Source organism: Adiantum capillus-veneris, chromosome 28 (genome assembly GCF_014529385.1).
Source record: "Adiantum capillus-veneris isolate H3 chromosome 28, ASM1452938v2, whole genome shotgun sequence".
Classification (NCBI taxonomy): Eukaryota; Viridiplantae; Streptophyta; class Polypodiopsida; order Polypodiales; family Pteridaceae; genus Adiantum; species Adiantum capillus-veneris.
In genome coordinates, this window is record NC_140958.1 from 4296896 (window position 1) to 4316293 (window position 19398).

At 40.4% G+C, this 19398-nt stretch overlaps 1 pseudogene across 1 annotated transcript; it reads right to left on the reverse strand.

Annotated features, from left to right (window-relative positions):
- Positions 1 to 684: 684 nt before the first annotated feature.
- On the reverse strand, positions 685 to 3388 carry LOC147419994 (squalene monooxygenase SE1-like; annotated as a pseudogene). The gene is made up of 7 exons (XR_015186962.1): positions 2911 to 3388; positions 2572 to 2683; positions 2110 to 2284; positions 1860 to 2028; positions 1567 to 1784; positions 1060 to 1374; positions 685 to 953 (listed from the first exon to the last, which is right to left on the reverse strand). The product of XR_015186962.1 is annotated as a squalene monooxygenase SE1-like (transcript).
- Positions 3389 to 19398: the final 16010 nt, after the last annotated feature.

The following is a 19398-nucleotide window of genomic DNA, read 5'->3' on the forward strand; positions in this document are numbered from 1 at the left end:
TAGAATTATGGAATATTATGAGAGATTAAATTGGGAAGATTCACATTTGCTTAAATTAGCTCATACGGTTTGAGTGTACCTAAACCAGCTCCTCATAGCAACTGGAATTCATGCAGTTATTTATGGCAATGTTCAACAAATTTGAGGACTTCTGCATTCGTAGATATCATTCATGGTTGGATTGCATTTGTAGATGATCATTCCTGGTTTGAGAAAGCAATCTTCATCGTTAACATGAAAGTATAGCTACTCAGTGCTCATGCATTCTGCAGGAGGTGCTTTGTAATAAGCTGGAACTGTGTTGGGGAAGAACGTTTGCTGGACACCCTCCGCCCTAATTGTTGTTAAACAGGCACGCACACACAGAGACTCGAGTGTGAGGCAAGAATCAGAGATGTTTGTTATGCTAGCCAAGGGCTGTTTAAATACAAGTTGGGGACGGACGTTGCCCGTCAGTTACAGTTGTAACTGCTCGTCCAGGGAAGATCCTGGGAGCCTGAATGATGCGGCTTACATTATTAACTTATTTCGCCACACACCCCCCTAAGTTGATAACTCCCATTACAGTGATTTTAAGCCGAGCTGTTGACAGCTTTCACGATGCTTTGCCTTTGGAGTGGACTTCGTGAGGAAATCCGCCCACTGTTCTGTACGAACATGGGAGAGCTCGATGCTGCCTTCTTGAATGAGCTCCCTGATGAATTGAAGCTTTATCGCTATATGCTTTGTCTTTTTTGAGTGTTTGAGATTCCTTGCAAGCATTATAGCGGACCACAAACCATGATCAGTGGATTTAGACCCGACAACAATGCTACAGGTCACGTTGAGAATGTGCCCCCTAAACTCAGGTAGTCAAAACAAGCCTGCCTCATCTCCTCCATTGCAATATCAGGTGAAGCACAGAAGACCTTGTATAGAGCACCAGCTAGTGTGTTTATGGTTGATGCCACTGGCTGCCAGCAGAAAATTCATGTGTCATTAAAGCAACAAAAGAGAGAGAGAGAGAGAGAGAGAGAGAGAGAGAGAGAGAGAGAGAGAGATTAGTGCAAGATCAATTACCCATGAGAATCCCTTTCTTAGCATGCAAAGCTGAATTACCTTCCGCAAGGTGTAGAACTTCTCCAAGTAATCACATAATCTCACAGAATCATGAAAAGTTTTCAATGGTCGGAGCAAGTCTCTCATCAAGACAATGTCGGACAAGGCAGCAGTCATCCCCCCGCCTGTTAATGGATGTCGCATGTTAAAAGCATCTCCCATGAGAATTGCTCCCTGACGCGGGACAGGGAAAGCCGGCATGCTCTTGTTTGGCATTGAGCGGATGTTGCCCCGTTCCAATGCCATCAAGAAGGATTTTTGCAATTGCTCAGGTACGTGTTCAAGGTGGAAACTGATGTCTAAGATGCACTTATCGAATCACAATTGCATAAAACCATATAAATTGTCTGAAAGACTGAATTTAGGGTTTAGGGAAAGAAATTAGGATCTATTTCATACTAGATCTCCTTTGTAACGAAAAAGAAAGAAAGGTAGATTGGTGAGGCTGGGCTAGGGCTATGTGTTTACCTGAGGCACCACCACACTATTCAAGTACCTAGCCATCTCACCGCTGGCTATAGAGGGCACTTTTTCTCCAGGAATGTCAACGAAGCACCGCACCTCCTTGCTGCTGATTGGATAGAACAAAATAGGTGATGGTCTGCCAGTACAACATGCCCATGATTGGCGTGTGGAAGATTGCAGTTCTCCAAGATCAATCCGACAAAGCACGAAGAGATTTCAGGCTGGATATCCAAAAAACCATTTAGCTCTCTCTCTCTCTCTCTCTCTCTCTCTCTCTCTCTCTCTCTCAAAAGTACCTTGGATGTGCATAAGGTGCGCCTGAGGTTGGAGAAACATCCATCGCAAATGACTGTTAGAGGAGCATTTACCTCCATTTCTGTTCCACCAGCAACCCTATACTTGACACCCTTCACAATGCCCTCCTCTTCAATAAGGGAACACACAGTACCTTGTTGTAGCGTAACCCTGGACAGACGAGCAGCGTGCTCAAGTCGCAAACAAATATGTAATAAATTGCTACAAGATGATGCAACAGCGATTCCTGACGTTGGAAGACTGGAAGCTTTGCCCCGCATTTTTTGAATGAAGCGGCCATTATGAAAGCACCTTCCAGAAACATCACCATCATAACCTTTCAGAGGATATCCTACTTTTGTATTCCTTCCTTCTTTAAAAAGGGCATACCCCAACACTCGTTGGGCATCAATATTTTCCACACAATCTGTAAAATAGAGGGCCAGGAAGAGTACCAAAACATGAGACCAGCCCGGCCCCAAACATGAGATGCTTGCACTTTAGCTGCATGTTAGCCTGCATTTTCGAGCATAATCACACACTATCGATTTGTCTTTCAAACATAACCCCGGAAGGTCTTGCTTACCATGGCCTTAAATACAAACAATGGATATCCATGTTCGCTTGGTGATATTTTTCGAGCAGTAGTGCCCTTGGGCATTCGCTAGTGCGACGTAGACACTCGTCCATGTTCAGAGAGTTGTCAATCCATACCTGCAAGACCCAGCTCTACGAGTTTCAGGTAGCCCCCTGGTTGTAAAAGCTCTCCCACCATTCGGTCGGGCTCTGAAATATCTCTCTCAATCACGAATACCTTTCTTCCATCCTGAACAAAACAACAGATATAATGAGATGTTCCTCAGATGGTTACTTGTCTTTTCACTTAGCAGGAAACAAGGATACCAAGCGCATGTCTGCAGGCACATGTATCACAGCAAAGCACGCTGCACTATATAAGGTCATATTTCCACAAATGAATATGCACACTCACATGAAGATAAGCATACACAGAGCTAAATCCCCGAGAAGGATGTTAAAGAAAATATGGCCTACCTTTCCAAGAGCATATGCAAGGGCCGACCCGGAGACACCTGCCCCTACAACAATCACATCAAAGGCATCTAATCCCTCTAACAAACCTACATTGTTGTCGGCGATGGGGGCAATGCGATTCGAGCATCTGCAAGGCCATGGTCTGGTCTTCCGTGTTCGACAGCGGGTGCTGCTGATGAAAAGAGAGCCTAAAATGCAGGCACACGACAAAAAACCCAATGCGAAGATCATCACGTGCAAAGAGTTGTTATGAAGTAGCCACCTTGAGAGCGGGAAGCGATTGCAGCAAATCATTTGCAAAATCGTGTGCAGGTCGAGTTCAGGCGTGTCAGGTAACTCTAAAATTTAGATGTATCCTGTTCACAATCGTTTTCACAATGCCGTATCCTATATAGGGTAAAAGCCCCAGTTAAAAGACGAGTCCCTCTTTAGGGATCCGTCGACCCCCAAAGTTCAACATGCAAATGCTCCCACTTAGAGGTACATTCGCGTAAGTACTTCCGTGGCTAGCGCAACTACTATAAAATCCTGAATATTGGATCGTGGGTTCAATCCTTGTTGGCCGAAACACCTCTGTAATCCCCCCCCCCGCATGTGCTGAAACTGGTGCTCGTTTTAGTTATACACAAATTTGAAGATCGAGTCAATCTTTTCCTGCGGAGCTCCATTCCAGCTGCGATTTTTGCTGCATACTCTTGCAAGGCAGCGCTATCTTTTGTGCCCCTCCATGCTCGATTTAGTGTAGAAATGAGCTCGCAGGAGCACGCCGAGTTAACTTGTCCCTAAACCGGGACTTCTACCCTAGCAAAAGAAGTGTAGCTTTCCACAACCTTCCGTCGGTTAAAAGGCAAATCTCATGACTAGGGTAAGCGGGCCATTTTTTACGGGACGTGCTCCGCCCTACCCGCCCCTAATAATTTAAGCCTCTTAAGCACCAGAACCAGAAATAGGACACGATGAAGTGGGAGGCTGGATGATTAGTGCAGCTGGGATCGAGTGTTGGCCGTTCGACCCTTGCTAGCTGCTTAGTCTTTAAATACCCCTTGCCCGTGGTTGGGAATTGGCTCCCACTTTTGTTACACGCGAAACCAGAACACGACGCCTCGAGTGTCAAGCTGCATTCTAGTCAAGATTTTTGTTGTTCATACGACTGTCGTAGCGCTATTGATTGCACCTGTCCATGCTCGAAACGATGCAACACAAGCAAATCGCGCCCAGCGCCTCGGTAAAGGTTCTTAAACTGTCCCCTTTACCGTAGGGGGTACTTCAACCACCCCCCATTAAAAATGCAGAGCACCTTCCCGTGGTTCAAGTAACTGCGATTCACAAACATTGGTTGGCATATGGGGTTGTTGCTTCCTTTAAAGAGGACCCTCCAAAGACCCTGACAACAGGTCTATGGGGGAGCCCTCAAAGCCCCCCCAAAAGTTGGATTTTGACCTTGCCTTAGAGAAAACTGACAAAATTTCACAAGTTTTGGTGAAGATACAGACAAATGCTCTGAATTCTCACCCAAAACTCGGGAGAGTTTTTAAGTGTCGTCTTATTTTTTCGGTTGGGAAAAATCTTTTATGGCAAGCCCTGCAAGAGTGCACTTAGTTTTCAAGTTTATTACCCCTCCCATTTGGTGTGTGTATGTGGTGATGGCTTTCAAAATGTCTCACCTTCCTTTCTCTTACCCCTTCTCGTGTGGGGGCCACCTAACATGCATTCAAAGAAAGCACCATCACCCAACTGTAGAAGTTGGTAAAATAGTAACCTTCTCATAAAGAGGTGAAAAGGATCCAAAACCGGCTCCATAGAATCATTGTCCCAAGGCTTGCATCACCATCATCATTGCTTCAATATGTATGTAGCTCAGGTGGGTCCACACGAGAAGGGAGGGATTACCCCCTAGAAAATTAGGTTTATTTTTGGGGTTTTTACATTGATTTTCTCTATTTTGGAGCGAAATTTCTCCTTTTTCCCTTGCCTTCTATCGGCAATTTTGAAATTGAAAACAGCACAATATTAAACTAAGACACATTTTTCCCGAACATTGAGTTGCATAGAGGCTAAAGAGCAATAAAAGAATGCACTATTTACTATCCGGGTGAGTTGGTAATTTGTATAGCATGCACGCATTAGTGTAGAGGAGCCAATAAAAGGAGAGGTAGGACAATGTTTGAATAAATCAACCATATCTTTATTATTTTAATACTCTATGAGGTAGACATTTTGTACATAAACAATCTCACATAAGCTATCTAATCATGGAATGTCATGGGAGATTGAATTTGGAAGATTTTATTTTCTCTCAGGCTGGTTACAGACCGCGCGCCCAAGCTTGGGCGCGCAGACGTGGAGGCTAGGTGGCGTTTGTTGATACGCTGGGCAGAAAGGGCAGAGGACAAGGTCTTGGACAGGCGATACCCCCTGCCCAAGCTCGGGCGGGGGTTGAGCTTTTGCCAGGTCAGCCAAAATCAGGCGGCGAACCAATGCGATGGACGCAGCTGCTGAAAATGATTTTTCTTTATGATAAAATAGTGTAGCTAGTGTGTAATGCATGCCCACTCATCATCAAAAGTGACGGGCACCCGCATTGGCAGTGTGTATCCAGCCTCAATTGGCTCATACAATTCGAGTGTCTCTAAATCGTCTCCTCCACCCTAGTCCTCATGGTTTTGTGTGTGCCTATGTTGTCATTGCCCTAATTTACTCCTATTTTTGTCGCCAAGTTCCAAGGATGTATATAACAACACGTAGTCTTTGGATGAAACTGACCATTTTTTTCTTTCTCCCAGATGATAGGGATTTACTATTAAGGTTTACAAATTACCCTTTGGTTATTTTATTGCACATCATCTATATGGCATGATCATTTATAGCTCAAGTGTCTCTAAACCATCTCCCCCACCCTAGTCCTAATTGGTTTGTGTGTGTATATGTTGTCGTTGCCCTAATTTTCTCTTATTATTGTCATCAAGTTCCAAGGACGTATGTAACAACATGTAATCTTTGAACGAAACTGACCATTATTTCTTTTTCTTAGATGATAGGGTTTTATAATTAATATTTACAAATTACCCTTTGGTTATTTTATTGCACATCATCTATATGGCATGATCGTAAATCATCTCCTCCACCCTAGTCCTTGTGGTTTGTGTGTGTCTATGTTGTCCTTGCCTTAATTTGCTCTTATTCTTGTCATCCGGTTCCAAGGACGAATGCAACGACGTGTAGCATTTGAAGGAATTTGACCATTTTTTCTTTCTCCTAGATGATAGGAATTTATTATTAATGTTTACAAATTAGAGTTATATTTCATAGGAGGGCCCTCTAAAATTTAGAAGTATCATTTTCAAAATCTTGAAGATAGTAGGTGTAGGTGTGCTCAATTTTGAGTGTTGGCTTTATTTGAGGTATAAAGAGGGCAACCTGTTGCTGAAAGTCAAAAGGATAAATGACTTAAAATACCAAGTCGCAAAGGGCCCTTTTGGAAATGATTGAACATTGAAGGACACCTACATTGCAGATTGTTTGATAGGGCTTCGAATTTGTTAATGGTGTATGGGGCCAGGGCAAACCTTTTATTTTCAAAAGAGGGTCCCCCCATAGGCCCTCCACATTGGAGGGACCTTCACAAAGGAGGAGGGCCCTTTGGATTTGCATCGCATACCCATAGTGGAAGTAGCAAAATAATTGTAACTTATGCTAATACGATTCACAAACACTGGTTGGCATATGGAGCTACTGCTTCCTTTAAAGAGGACCCTCCAAAAGCCCTATTAACAGGTCTATAGGGGATCCCTCAGAGCCCCTCGAAAACTTGGATTTTGACCTTGCTTAGAGAAAACTAGTAAAATTTTACAAGTTTTAGTGTAGATGCAGAGAAATGCTCCAAATTTTGATCCAAAACTTGGGAGAGTTTTAAGTGTCGCCTTATTTTTTCGGTTGGGAATTTTACCGCAAGTCTTGGAAGGGTGCACTTAGTTCTCAAGTCTATTACGCCTCCCATTTAGTGTGTGTATGTGGTGACGGCTTTTAAAATGTCACACCTTCCTTTCTGTTACGATTACCCCTTCTAGTGTAGCGGGCACCTAACAAGCATTCAAAGAAAGCACCATCGCCCAACTTTACAAGTTGGCAAAATAGCAACCTTCTCATAAAGAGGTGAAAAGGATCTAGAACTGGCTCCATAGAATCATTGGCCCAAGGTTGGGTCCACACAAGAAGCGAAGGGAAAGAGAAGGGGGGGGGGGGGGGGGGGGGGGGGGGGTGTTTAAGTATTTTGAGTTTCCCCCTCCTCCCTTCACTAAGTGGACCTCAAAAGTGTGTAAGTAGTTTTCAAGTTTCTTACCCCCTCCTAGTGTTCATGAAAAAATACTTTTGCAACCGTGCACAAATCCTCTTTATGGATTTTCCAAGAGGAAACTTTTAAAATTTGAGGTAATTTTTATTAAGTTCACTATTTTTCTTAAAATATAGGTGGGATTTGTCATTTTCCTCTTCCTCTCAACCATCATTTTTGGATTACAAAGCAGCACAACTGTACGTTGAGACACACTATTTTGGAGCACAAAGCCCTCCTATTTGGATGTGTGTTTATGTGTGTGTGTGGTTGTGTCTTCTCAAAAGGTCACATCTTTCTTTCTCTTATATTTACCCCCCTTTGGTCTGGCAGACACCTAACAAGCATTCAAAGAAAGCGCCATCACTAGACTTGGTAAAATCTATACTTCTAAATTGTATATAATTCAGCTTAAAATTTTTAAGGGAGGAGAGGGCATCTATGTGTCACTCTCTCCTTCATTTCAAGAACCTTAAGAAACATTTGGTTTGAAATGTAAAAGTGAAAGGTAAGTAGCAAGTAATTTGATTTGAAACGTAAAAGGGAAGGGTAAGTAGCAAGCACTCTATGGTAGAAAATGAAAAGACTTATTACAATATTTATATTTATATTATTTAAACTATTTAACAAGGTCATGGAGTTTCACTCCGGCTTTCAAATTTGAAGGGTGATTACTTTTGTTTTTGTAAAGGGTGGCTCTACTTTGCATTTTGAAGGCCGTAAAGAACACTGAGCACTATATGGCATGGACGTGGTTAAATGGGATCAAAGGTGGAGGTGACAAATCGTGACACGCCTACATTGTAGACCATGTCATTGGACCCAAATTTACAAATCAATATGCACTTACAATGTAATGTATATGAGTACCATGATGTTCAGTGAAAGCATGTGAGTGTGGTGGTTAGAGCCCATGCCTTAAATAAGATAGGTCGTGGCTTTGACGTGCAAGGTGCGAGACAATCTTGATTAGCTCATATTTACTTGCAAGCCCAAATTTACTTTTTCGCTCTAAATTTACTCGACAATCCAAATTCGACGGCCGAATGACACCCAATGTCGATCGCATTGGGATATACGCGGGCTAGATTTTGCAGAGCATAAAGAACTCCCTTTTCCTTTCTAGCTTGGAAATTTATACTCGAGCTTCAAAAAAAGTAGAACTTTCAAAGATTTCACGGATTATATAATTCTGAGCTAAAATCTTGCACTTGGCACCTTCATGTATAATTTTCCTTCTAGCCCCGAGAATGTGCATATTACATGTTGTAGCTTTGCACAAAGGATCAGAGTCGAACGATCTCGAAGTCAATTGGTGTTGCCTACATGTTTGTGGAACAGCATAAGCGTGTACACACACATACACACACACACAAACACAGACGGGGCGCGGGGGGGGGGGGGGGGGGGGGGGGGATGATTTCTCGAAAAGGGCCAGCCAAAAATATTTTTTCTAATCGAAAAAATCTTAAGATAAAAAATTTCACAATAAAACAAGCTTTTGAATTTTAGGTTAAAATTTGAAGGATTAATAGTATTGACACTAAAAGTTGCAAAATTTTGTCAATTTTCTTCATTGGCAAGCTTGAAATCTACCCAAAAATATGCTATTTGAGTGGCAAATAAATACACTAAACCTGGCTTATTGCGAATATTGGGCATCTCAAATAGCCCAAAATAGAAGAGCATGGTAGACGTAGATAAGTTGAATACCCACTATATCCACGATCACTTTCTCACCACCTCGAGCACACCTGTTGAAAATCTACTACACCCTTGCATGGGGCACTGGGGTGTGTGTGTTATATATATATATATCTATCTATATATATATATATATATCTATATATATATATATATATATAGAGAGAGAGAGAGAGAGAGAGAGAGAGAGAGAGAGAGAGAGAGAGAAATGAGTCCTAGTGGCACCTAAAGGGTTACTCTAGTTTTCCTTTTGAAGGCCATAAAGAAACTCCAACCCTCAAATTTAATACCTAGATATCTATACTACTTCTTTATTGAGCTTGAGAAACCCTCTAGCACTGAACCCTTCCATGCATCAAAAAGTGCTCTCTCTCTCTCTCTCTCTCTCATGTGCGTGTGTGGATGAAGCACCACTTTTTTTAGGAATGCAGAACCTCACAGGCATTGACAATCGAGACGGTTGTCTCCGCTATTCCCATGCCACTACTGGTTAGGGAGCATGAGGTTTCCAAATTGACTTGCGAGAGAAGCTAGAACTACAGTGCCACAAGTCGAGGGCTCTTGGTCCCAACTCGATGGCCACAGCTCTCGCACGTGCGCATGTGTGCATGTGTGTATGTGTGTGTGTGTGTGTGTGTGTGTGTGTGTGTGTGTGTGTGTGTGTGAGAGAGAGAGAGAGAGAGAGAGAGAGAGAGAGAGAGAGAGAGAGAGAGAGAGAGCACTCATGTCCAGCCCCCATGGCAGCTGTGCTAGTTACCTTTCAGTGCTTCTCCTTTGCATGCGATGAGATTGGCCTTGTGACTATGCTTTTCGGCCTTTTATTTATGAGCTCCTTGCCAAACAAGTAGTGTCATCAAGGGCTACTCTTCTTACATCTTCCTCAGTGAAGTGATGGACCTTAGGAGCGGAGGAGGTCCATCCTACACACTCACAACATAACCTCCATTGGAATGCATAAGATCAAGGTTTTGAAATATAGAAATATTGTGGGAACTATTTAGTTCGCAAGGAAAAATGAAACGAGTTATGTTACCTTTCCAAGAAAATATATGCGTGCTTAGAAGTGGAAGCAAGATAGGCAAGTGTCTATGTGTTACCACCATAGAAAGATCAGACCCTGTTGGTATAGAAAGCCTTAAAAGAAAAAACTCATGTAATGAAGAGCGAGTTTAGACTCTATTGGGATCTGAGGTGTCTTTTGAAGAACTTGGAATTGTTTACAAACTAAGAACTATGAGCTCAATATTTAAGTGAAAAACCAAGTTTGGTGCCTATGCGTAGGTATTATCTCAAGAAAGGGGAAGATAACTCAAAGATAATAGTAAGCTTCTGTGTGTATAAAAGGGAATTGACTAAAAGGGATAGGGGGTTAGGTAAGGTAGGGAGCTAACCAAAAAGATACCTCATATGGCACTATGTCAATATGTGAAATAATAAGAAGCATGTCTCTACCGGTTATGACAATATGTAAGGGGTCCATGTGAGGCATGGTGACATATTCAAGCCAATAGTGAGGCCAATGCATTTTAATGCGTGTACAAGAGGAAAAATATATGACAAAGTAGGTTTGCAATAGTTTAATTATAATCAAAATGGACTAAATTGTAGCAAAGCGTGGATGTGCATGTCCATATAACCATAACGATTGAGTACAATTCATCAAATGGATGGTGGCAAGGACAAATTCACAAAGGAGAAATGGTGGCAGGCTGATAAAGTTTGTGTTTGTTGCTTATCAAAGATACTATATTGAGATCAAGATGTGCATAGTGTGAGGAAGGTTTAGAATATTCTTGGCATTGCAATAACATGTGTGAATCATATCAGATGGTGGGAATCTGGGATCATCTGGATGTTTCAGAAAGGATAATAGGTTGTGACTTATTACATGTCTAAAAAAGAGTAGAATGCTAAACTTTACCATTGAGATATGAATCATATAAAACAATGTGGTATTCATAGATATTGACAATATAATAAGAGCATGCAAACCTCTAAAAATACCTTTCTCTTGTACATCTTCTTTCTTTACTATTAAACAACGACAGGTGAGAAGTTTCATAGTGGTTCTTATAAAACTAGGGAGACGTGTTTTTGTTTTTTTTGCATTACCCATTGCATTGAACTTATTGCAAATGTGGTGACCACCCATGCCAAGCAAGGCTCACATTGAAGCAATCATTGCAACACTTTCTTAGAGAGAGAGAGAGAGAGAGAGAGAGAGAGCTACACATTGGGAAAAATGTTTACGGCAAGCCCTTGCAAGAGTGCACTTAGTTTTCAAGTTTATTACCCAAGTTTATTACCCCTCTCATTTGGTGTGTGTATGTGGTGATGGCTTTCAAAATGTCACACCTTCCTTTCTCTTACATTTACCCCTTCTAGTGTAGTGGGCACCTAACAAGCATTCAAAGAAAGCACCATCACCCAATTCTACAAGTTGGTAAAATAGTAACCTTCCTCACAAAAAGGTGAAAAGGATCCAAAATGGGCTACATAGAATCATTGGGTAAAGGCTTGGCATCACTGTCATCATTGCTTCAATATGTATGTAGCTAAGGTGGGTCCACTCGAGAAGGGGGGGTTTACCCCCTTCTCCCTTCACTAACTGGACCTCAAAAATGTGTAAGTAGTTTTCAAGTTTCTTACCCCCTCCTAGTGTTCAGGAAAATTTATTTTTGCAACCACACAAAATTCCTCTTTATGGAATTTTCAAGAGAAAATATTTAAAATGTGAGGTAACTTTTATTAAGTTTATACTATTTTTCTTATAATATAGGTGGGATTTTTCCTTTTCTTCTTCCTCTCAACTGACATTCTCGGATTTCAAAGCAACACAATTGTAAGCTGAGACACACTATTCCGAAGCACCGCGCCCTGCCATTTGGCGCGCGTGTGTGTGTGGTGATGTCTTCTCAAAAGGTCACATCTTCCTTTGTGTTATATTTACCCTCTTTTGTGTGGCGGACACCTAACGAGCATTCAAACAAAGCGCCATCACTAAAGTTGGTAAAATAGTATAGTATGCACGCAGTAGGGAGGAGAAACCACTAAAAGGAGAGGTAGTACAATGTTTGAATATATCCACAATATATGTTGATTCTTTTAGTAATTGATGAGGTAGATATTTTGTACATCAAACATCGACCTCAAATAGTCCCAAAATGGAAGGACGCGTGTGTTTGTATGTGTGTGCACGTGTGCGTCTGTTTTGGCGGGGGGGGGGAGGGGGGACTCAAAGAGAGTTTCAAATCTTTTTTTCTAATTGAAATAATCTTAAAGTAAATAAGGGGCACACTAAAAACTCTTTCCATTTTAACTCAAAATTTGAAGAATTGATGGTATTTATACAATAACTTGCAAAACTTTACTGGTTTTCTTACAGGCAAGCTTGGAATATATATCAAATTTAATAATTTTAGCTGGTTAAAAATACAATAAACCTTGGTTTTGCAATCTAGGACTTTATAAATTTAGATGGTTAAAAATACAAACCTTGGTTTTTTGCAAACATAGGTTTTGAATAGCCTCAAATTGGAATGGATGGAGAGAGAGAGAGAGAGAGAGAGAGAGAGAGAGAGACCCCAGCAACCTGGCAGACATCCAAAAGCAATTATATAATTTTTCAAGAAAAATAAAATCAATTCTACAATAAAATTCTTCATCTACTTAGACTATTTTTTCTAGTCGAAACTATTTAATAAATAAGGACACAAATAAAACTTTTCCAATTTTTAGGTTAAAATTTGGTCATATTTACACTAAAACTTGCTAATTTTTATCAATTTTCTTTAAGGCAAGCTTGGAATGTAGCCTGGGTTTTATAATTTAGACAAATAGTTATACACTAAACCCTGTTTTCTTTTGCAAACACAGTTCTCCAATAGACCCAAAATGGAAGGGCATGAGAGGCACTAAAAGTTAGATGTTCAGTATATCCACGATCACTCTCTTTCACAAGCTATGCACAACGAGGAGGTGCACTTGCGGACACACATCTCCAATAGACCCAAAATGGAAGGGCACAAGAGGCGCTAAAACTTTTGATGCTCAGTATATCCACAGTCTCTCTCTTGCCACCTCAAGCACAAGCTATGCACAAAGAGGAGAGGTGCATCTATAAAAAAAAATTTGCACCCTCGCGTGGGACACCAACACGCGAGAGAGAGAGAGAGAGAGAGAGAGAGAGAGAGAGAGAGAGAGAGAGAGAGATTCTTCAATGAGAAATGCTCTATCTAAATAGCACTCTCAATTTTGGCTTTCAAATAGTGCATAAAATAATAGATTGTCCGTGTTAGAGTTTGTAGACATGATAGCCTTGCGAGGGAAAGACTATGGCAAGCCAAAGAAGATGAAGTATCCTAATATATGTTGATAAAGTCTTGATTACAGCTCAAGGACATGAGGGTGTGAACACCAAAAGAGGTTGAAACTCTTGTGGTGGATTGAGATGGCTACACTATTGGCTATTGAGTTCATACTTTTGAGATTCAAAATAAAGCAAAGGGTGGTGAATTTTAGGGAAATGAGAAGTGTTATTTTAGAATGTAGCTTTGGACTCATGAGCTTAGGTGGTGTGTGGAGAATTATATTGCCATGAGAATTTGGATATCCACATAATGATTTCAATAACTTTCTTTGGCAGAGGCTCTTGCATTTGTGCTACATAAGACATTACGTTTTCACATAGAACTCTTGAAAATTTCTTCCATATAGAGGCATCAATTGCCTGAAGGATTGTCTATTTGGAAAATTTCTTCCACATAAAGAGATGAAGGCCATGCAACTAACCATATCTTTTCTGAAGAAGATATTCTATTATTGTCCAACAAGGATCAACCACTAGAATTGTATTACATGTACATTTTGTAGAGAAGATTTGTATGACATGCTTCCAATCACAATTCCCTAATAGAGAGAGAGAGAGAGAGAGAGAGAGACGTTGCAACTCCTTACAAGCCTCCATTTTTCCATAAGAAGAGAAAGATTGATATAGGGAGATGGAGAGGGTGTCGAGGGGTTGTGCACCAACACATGTATTTATGTGTGTGTGTGTGTGTGATATATATATATATATATATATATATATATATGTATATATATATATATATATATGTATATATATATATATAATGTATATATATATATATATATATGTATATATATATATATATATATGTATATATATATATATATATATGTATATATATATATATATATATAGAGAGAGAGAGAGAGAGAGAGAGAGAAGTTCTAATATCATAGAAACATATAAAGAGACCCCAAATCTCTAACATAACAACTTTTTAATTTAAGAGGGATTTGTGATAAACATTTCACCACACTCAATGGTTATTATAGTTTTCTTTTTTTATTCACTTAGAGATATCAAAGATCTACTCCACAAGTTTTGACCTAAAAACTGTGTGTGTGTGTGTGTGTGTGTGTGTGTGTGTGTGTGTGTGAGAGAGAGAGAGAGAGAGAGAGAGAGAGAGATACAGAGAGAATTATCAAATTCTTGGAGTGATTACAAGTACTATGTTCCACCCTCTTCACTTGTGTGCATACGTACACTCACACACACCTACAAATATATATGTATGTGTCTAACCCGATGATCATGCTTTTCTTGGCTGCAACGACGCGTGGGTCACACACTAGTTAGTGTAGAGGAGCCAATAAAAGGAGAGGTAGGATAATGTTTGAATCAATCCACCATATCTTTATTATTTTAATACTTGATGAGAGCCAATAAAAGGAGAGGTAGGACAATGTTTGAATCAATCCACCATATCTTTATTATTTTAATACTTGATGAGGTAGACATTTAGTACATAAACAGTTTCACATCAGCTATCTAATCATGGAATGTCATGGGAGATTGAATTGGGAAGATTTAATTTTCTCTTAATTGGCTCATACAAGTCGAGTGTCTCTAAACCATCTCCTCCACCCTAGTCCTCATGGTATGTGTGTGTCTATGTTGTCATTGCCTTAATTTACTCTTATTCTTGTCGCCAAGTTCCAAGGATGTATGTAACAAAGTGTAGTCTTTGGATGAACTGACCATTTTTTCTTTCTCCTAGATGATAGGGATTTATTATTAAGGTTTACAAATTACCCTTTCGTTATTTTATTGCACATCATCTATATGGCATAATCATATGTAGCTCGAGTGTATCTAAACCATCTCCCCACCCTGGTCCTTGTGGTTTGTGTGTGTCTATGTTGTCATTGCCCTAATTTGCTCTTATTATTTTCATCAAGTTCCAAGGAGGTATGTAACAATGTGTAGTCTTTGAATGAAACTGACCATTTTTTATTTCTCCTAAATGATAGGGGTTTATAATTAATGTTTACAAATTACCCTTTGGTTATTTTATTGCACATCATCTATATGGCATGATCGTAACCATCTCCCCCACCCTAGTCCTCGTGGTTTGTGTGTGCCTATGTTGTCGTTGCCCTAATTTGCTCTTATTCTTGTCATCAGGTTCCAAGGACGTATGCAACAACGTGTAATCTTTGAATGAATCTGACCATTTTTTCTTTCTCCTAGATGATAGGGATTTATTATTAATGTTTACAAATTACAATTATTTTTGGGAGGGCCCTCTAAAATTTATATGTATCCTTTTCAAAATCTTGAAGACAGTACGTGTACGTGTGTTCAATTTTGAGTTTGGGCTTTTTTAGAGGTATAGAGAGGGCAACCTATTGTTGAATGTCAAAAGGATAAATGACTTAGAATACCAAGTCACAAAGGGCCCTGTTGCAGATGATTGAACATTGAAGACCCCTACATTACAGATTGTTTGAGAGGGCTGCGAATTTGTTAATGGTGTATGGGACCAGGGCAACCCTTTTATTTTCAAAAGCCCCCCCCCCCTCCCCCCCTAGGCCCTCCATATTGGAGGGACCTTCACAAAGGCGGAGGGCCCTTTGGATTTCCATTGCATGCTCATAGTGGAAGTAGCAAAATAAGCGTAACCTACCACAAGCAACGAGAGCCCACGATCTACAACACAGAATTGCATTCAACCAGTGGAATCTCATGACTAGGGGTTGCTTCAACCACCCCCTTGCAAAAATGCAGAGTAGCTTTTCGTGGTTTACGCGAATGCGATTCACAAAAGTTGGTTGGCATATGGGGCTACTGCTTCCTTTAAAGAGGACCCTCCAAAAGCCCTATTAACAGGTCTATAGGGGATATCTCACAGCCCCCCCAAAACTTAGATTTTGACCTTGCCTTATAGAAAACTGGCAAAAGTTTAGAAGTTTTAGTGTAGATGCAGTCAAATGCTGCAAAATCTGACCCAAAACTTGGGAGAGTTTTCAGTGTCGCCTTATTTTTTTGGTTGGGAAAAATGTTTACAATAAGCCTTGCAAGGGTGCACTTAGTTTTCAAGTTGAATACCCCTTCCTTTTAGTGTGTGTATGTGGTGATGGATTTCAAAATTTCACACCTTCCTTTCACTTACGATTACCCCTTCTCATGTAGTGGGCACCTAACAAGCATTCAAACAAAGCACCATCGTACTGAGTCAGTCTATGGCAAAGTGAGTCAGTGGATTTTCCCTTGGCAGTGAGAGATTTCCTGTCAGTGTTTATGAGCACTTTGGTTGAGATTGTCACTTGAGATATTGTCCAAATACAAACGAAACTCTGCCGAAATTTTGTCAAAATCCTTTGGAAGAAATTGAGAGAGTGAAGATGGCAGAAAGTTCAACTCAAGTCACACAGATTGTTGGAGAGAAGCTGACCAGAGAGAACTACAGCATATGGTCTTACAGGATGGAGAACTTTATCATGGGCAAAGGTTTATGGGATTCCATTACAGGTGAATAAGAGTGTCCCGAGGTTGGTTTGGAACCAAATAGAGAGAATGTTGAAGCACATAAAACATGGCAAGCAGGAGTAGAAGCTTACAAGTAGTGGATCGAGAATTCAAGGAAAGTGATGCATTGGATTTCACTATGCATTAGTGACTTCTTTATACCACATGTGAAGAAGGCTCAATCTCCAAAGGAAGCATGGGAGATACTAGCAGGAATGAACAGCGCCAATATAGAACCACGAAAAGTTCACTTGAAGCGAAGGTTACATTGTGTATGGCGAGGAAATAGATCCATATCAGATTATGTGACAAAGATAAAGCAAATACAGGAAGATCTTGCGAGCATTAATGTTGAAGTTCCAGATGATGACTTAGTTTCAGTGACATTTAATGGTTTGGGACCGGAATACAAGTCATTGGATACATCTATATCTGTTCGAGGACACATGCCTGATTTTGAAGAGTTAGTAAACCTTTGTTTGCAAGAAGAGGTGAAGTTAGCCAAGTTAGTTCCTTCTACATCAAATAACAATTCCAGAGATCAGGGTTTTTACTCTAGAGGTCGTGGAAACAATGCTGGAAGAGGCCAATGGCAAAACCAACAAAGTCAAAGTTACAATGATTATAGCCAAAGAGGCAGGGGGAGAGCCCGAACTCGTGGACGTGGAGGTGGACAATTTGTACATCCTCAAAGAGATGGATATTGTAATAGATGTGGCATTTATGGTCACTTTGAAAGAGAATGTTACACAAGGCTAAATCAAAATCGTGATCGTGGTGGAAGAGGCCGAGGTTATGGCAGACATGGAGGAAACTTTGATGGATACAATCCTCATGATCAAAATATATATGACAATAGATCGAGTGGACATTTATTTCCTATGGAGCATGTTGTTGGAAGCATGGTGGAGCCACATCATACAGATGATTGGTATTTAGATAGTGGTGCCACAAATCATATGACATATCATGGTGAATGGTTTGACAGAAAAGAGAAATTAGAAGAGGATGAGTTCGTCGCTACAGGTGATGATAATATGCATCGGATTACACATGTTGGTTCAGTTCCATTGCTAGAAAAAGACGGGACATACAACACATTGGGAGATGTTCTATATGTGACTTCAATCACAAAGAATTTAGCATCAGTTGGACAAATGACAGATCAAGGGTTACAAGTCCGTTTTAATCGTTATGGCTGCTTCATAGAGGAGTTTCACAAAGGCAGACCAGGCAAGATATTGGCACGCGTAAGAAAGAAAGGTCGCTTGTTCTCATTGGAAGTTGGAGATCCATGTTTACACAGTGGTATGTATGCAAACAAATCAGCCACTCAAGATAATTGGGCAGAGTTATGGCATAAGAGAATTGGACATGTCAATTTTAGAAGACTAAAGGATATGCAATCAAATCAAATTGTACGTGGATTACCAAAGTTTAGCAGATTGAATTTTGATCATGTTTGTGAAGCTTGTCAATTTGGAAAGCAATCTCGTTTACCATTTCCAAAGAGGGGGAGAATTAGCCAAAGTCCTTTGGAAATTGTTCATTCAGATATTTGGGGACCTTGTGATCATGCTACACCAAATGGTTGTCGATATTTTATCACATTTATGGATGATTATAGCAGAATGACATGGGTTTACTTTCTAAAGGCAAAGTCAGAGGCATTTGAGGTATTCTTGGAGTTTAAAGTTATGGTTGAGAAAGAGAATGGTTGTCAAAGTAAATTCCTACGTACAGATGGAGGGGGAGAGTACATGTCACACAGTTTTGATGATTACTTACATGAACAAGGCATAAGAAGACAGATTACTTGCAGATACACACCACAACAAAATGGAGTTACTGAGAGAAAGAATAGAGTCATAGCAGAGATGGCAAGAGCCATGATGAATGAGATGAATATGCCATTAACATATTGGGTTGAAGAAGTTCATACAGCAATACACATTATGAATCGAACACCAACAACTGCCATTCATGAAATTTCACCTTATGAGAGACTTTATGGGATCAAGCCAACAGTTTCCTACATGAAAGTTTTTGGATGTGTTTGCTATGTTCATGTGCCAAATGAAACAAGAAAGAAGATGGAGCCAAAGGCAATGAAGTGTATATTCTTGGGCTACCCATTTGAAAAGAAAGGTTACAAGTGCTATGATCCTACGACAAGACAAGTTTATGTCAGTAGAGATGTCAGATTTTGTGAGCATGAACCATAGTATAAACCAAAGCCAGTGATGATAGAAGATGAGTATGAAGAGCAAGAGAATGTGCGTCATGTTTTTGATAAGCCAGGACCATCAACAAGAACTATTTCAGAACCACATATGGTAGAGGAGAGTACAGGAAGTGTCAACCGTCGTTTGCGAGATAAGAAGCAAGACGAGAAAGGCAAGAAGAAACTGGTTGAAGAGAGTTTTGGAGATGAAAGCCTCGATGAAGAGCATGGTTTACCACATTTGAGGACACCTGGTAGTAAGCATGCTGAGAAATATGTACCCCCATATGCAAGAGTTGAAGAGAAGAGTGCACCACAGTTGAGAAGACCAGAGAGGGTGCGTTATCCAGTTGATAGATTGACATACAACGGTTACATGCGTACACATTATGC